We start from the raw sequence: 3818 nt of genomic DNA, 5'->3' as shown, positions 1-3818 counted from the left end.
CTCTTCAGTTGTCTGGACCCGTTCAGCCTGGAGTCTCTGAGCTCACAACCAGCAGCTTCCAGTCTACAAAGCACCTTACAGATTGAACTGAAAACCTTCTTTGCTTTAAGTGAGAGTTTTAGAGGTCAATGGCCCTCACTCATGGTCCATGTTGGTCATTAGCATAACCAAAGTCTGAAGACTTACCCCTTACTCTGGGCCATTACAATGCAAATGGACTTGATATTTCAGGAACCCTAGAAAATAATTAGGGGGTTCTTGCTCGGTTTCAATTCCATGGTTAGCAAACTGCTGCTGGTCTTGACATGGGCCTCCCAGGGACTGCTTGAGCATCCTTGCAGAATGGCAGCTGGACTTCTCCAGAGACCCAGGAGGCCAGGGCAGAAGCTGCAATGCCCTTTCCGACCTCACCTCCGAAGTCGCTCACTGGCCCAGCTGCAGTGAAGCTCGCCTCTGAGAGGCTGCGCTCTGCAGGCTGGGACTGGAGGGGACGCCCGGGTTCACTTCCTGATCTGACCTGAGGGCCTGGTGTGGGGCATGCACCTGTGGTCCCAGTGACACGGGAGGCCAAGGGGACCCGAGGGCTACTCTTGCACGGTCCAGAGCTGGTGCGGGTGCCTGGGGGAAAATTCACACCTCCCTTCCATGGTCATCTCAGCCCATCTCCAGCCGGAAGGCCCCTGGTGGCGACTGCACAGGCACCAGGCTGGCTCCCGGGCTGGGTGGAGTCGCGGGACGTGGTGCACATTTAGCTGTTTCAGCTGAGTGCTGAGGTGGCCCAGATCTGTACCCTGGTTCGCTGTGCCTTGCCTGGAGGAGGAAATCAACAGCTTTTGTGATGCCAAAGTCCAAGCAGGAGGCGAGCCACCAACGTCAACTGCAACCGTTTTTTTGGCAAATATTTACCAAGCTCCTTGCTACGTGTGCAGGTTCAGGTTCGGAAGCAAAAGCTGGCAGCCCCTCACGCGCCCTGCCCTAGGCCCTCACCAGTGGGCCCCAGGGAAGCCCACGGAGCAGCACATCCTAGGCTCCTGGAGGACAGCGCCCTCCCACCACAGCCCTGGGCATTACCCAGCGCAGCCTGTGTTTGCTCGGATCCCACGCTGTCCTTCTGGTTCCCGCTGGAGTCTGAACCCCTGGACCTCTGGAACGTGATCTTACTTGAAAACGGGATTGCTGCAGATATATGAGGGGACTTCCATGTTCATGGAAATCAAAGTACGAGTTTATTTCAGTGAAAACAACTTGAAATCTATGTATAGTTTTGCTTTTTTTTTCTTTTTTAAAATGGGACCAGCAGGTGGCATGGTGGGTAAGGGCGCTGGACTCCCACATGGCCAACCACGGTTCAAGTCCCAGACGTGGTGGCTTGCCTTCTCATGCTCTTTCTCTCTCTCTCTCTCTCTCATCACTCTCTGGTCAAATTAAAACAAATAAATGGATAAAGTTAAATAATAAAATAATTCTTAACATTTTTTATTTTTTGCCAGATGGAACCAGCAGTTGGCATAATGGCTATGTCATTGAACTCCCATGTAGTCGACCATAGTTCAGGTCTCGGACCCGGTGGCTTAAATTCACGCCGGGCGCGTGTGCGTGCGTGCCCAAGATCCTGAGAGGAGAATGGAGGAGAAGGGATTACAGCGTGGCCATCCCCCCTAGGGGGCGATTTCTCGCTTTCTGTTTCTCTGTCTGTCTTACTGGTGAGCGCATGCGCCCTATAGCAAAAACCTTTCCAAAAAAAATTTTCTTTTTGCCAGAGCCTGTGTGCACTTGCCAGAGGGAGAAAGAAAGGGAAGGGAAGGGAAAAGACGGCCCCTGTGGGGAATGATCACCCCACAGCCTTCCTTCAGCGCTCCTTCTGGGGTTTGAGGCACATGCGTACGTGCTCAGTGAGCGGTCTCTGTTCTTGAACCAGCAACCTTCCCACGTGGTCGGCCACAAGGAGCATCATGTTTCATCTCTGTGCCGTCACCTGGCCGCTCCGCGGACTTTGTTAAGACCCTTTGTATTGAGAACCAGCAGTTAGCGTAATGGCTATGTTGCTGGACTCCCACGTAGTCGACCGCGGTTCGCGTCCCGGACCCGGTGGCTTGAAACACACGCCAGGCGCGTGTGCGTACGTGCCCAGGATCCCGAGAGAACTGAGGAGAAGGGATTGCAGCGTGGCCATCCCCCCTGGGGGGTGATTTCTCGCCTTCTGTCTCTATGTCTCTGTCTGTCGAGCGCACACACCCTATAGCGAAAACCTCTCAAAAAAAAAAAAAAAAGACCCTTTGTATTTAGTTAAGATGAGGTCACATCACAGGGTCATTGCTGAGCCTTTAATCTGCTGTGACTGGTGACCACATGCACACACGGACACGTGAGGTCAACCCCACGTGATGATGGAGCTGAAATTGACCTCTGGCCCCCCGAGCTATGAGAATCATTTTCTCGTGCTGTGAAGCAGCCGAGGTGTGCGGCCTCATTTCAGAGGGCCCAGGAAGCGAACATAGGGCTCGATATGTGTTGAGTGGATCGGAGACCACAGAGTGTAGGGAGCACCTCGGGCTCAGCGTACAGGCAGGCTAGAGACCGAAGGTCCCCTGCAGCCTTGACCCACCTGTGCCATTGTCCTACAGGATGGAACCAGGGGGCCATAAAGAGAACACGGGTGCTGAGTCAGGCGGGGTGTGACTGTGACCTGGGAGGACCCGAACTGCCAGAGCCGTGCAGGTGTGGCCCACTGGGGACCGGATTCGTAGCCCTGCTTTGTACACAGAAGCCACTGGGACCTTCAGAGCCACTAAGGTAGTGGAGTGATCTTTCACAGCAAGTGGCATGGTGGTTTAGGGTTCCCACATGGTCGACTGGGGTTCGAGTCCCAGACCTGGCGGCTTGCTTTCTCACTTGTTCTCTCTCTTTCTGCTTTTTCACTCTGTCCCTCTCTGGTCAAAATCAAAAATAAATAAATGAAGTTAAATAAAATAATTCTTAAAAAACAATGACGATGACCACCCGCCTCCTGCTTCCTCTCCCGGCACACCCACAGCTCTGTCCTGCTGGGCCCTGGACTGTCCCTCACTCTGCAGCGGTCACGGCACAGGCGAGAGTCCACCCTCGGGTCTGGTAAGTGGGGGTGGACTGAGGTTCTCACACTGCTGGCAGCCACCATCACTGTGCAATTCCAGAACTTTCCATCTTCCCCACAAAGAAACACTATCCACAGGCAGTCACTCCCAGGCCCCTCACCCACAACCTGCTGTTCTCAACCTCCTTGACCATTGTCAGGCTGCCTGGGCTTGTCAGAGCTGGGTGACCCCAAGACGGGATCCTACAGTCTGCGTCATTTGGGGTCTGGCTTCTTCCACTCCGGAACATTCCTAAGGTTCGTGCATGTGGGAGCCGCGTCAGGCCCTCACTCCTACTTAGGACCAAATGCCAGATAGGCGTTGGTGAGGCTGCGGGTGGCCGTGTTGACCGACTGATATATTTAACGTGGGCCCGCTCAGTTCTGCGCTGCAAGTTCTGAGAAGCCGACGAGCACCCCGCTCTGCCCCTCTGTCTCCCCCTCTTTTATTTATTTATTTATTTTTTGCCATAAGGTACGTGCGCTCTGAGAGAGAGACACAGAGAAAGGGAAAGTGGGAAATCACCCCCCAGGGGGATGACAAGTCCTCTTCCTCCATTCTCCTCAGGATTTGGGGTGCACGTGCACACACACGACCGACATGTTTTTCGGGCTGCTGGGTCTCAGACTCAAACGAGAGTCGGCCATGTGGGATCCAGTGCCGTAACCACCACCCCGTTTTTTGTTTTGTAAAGTTTTTTTTTTT

The sequence above is a fragment of the Tupaia chinensis genome, unplaced genomic scaffold, assembly GCF_000334495.1.
Source record: "Tupaia chinensis unplaced genomic scaffold, TupChi_1.0 Scaffold000673_1, whole genome shotgun sequence".
Lineage (NCBI taxonomy): Eukaryota > Metazoa > Chordata > Mammalia > Scandentia > Tupaiidae > Tupaia > Tupaia belangeri.
Note: the sequence above shows the minus strand (reverse complement) of the source record.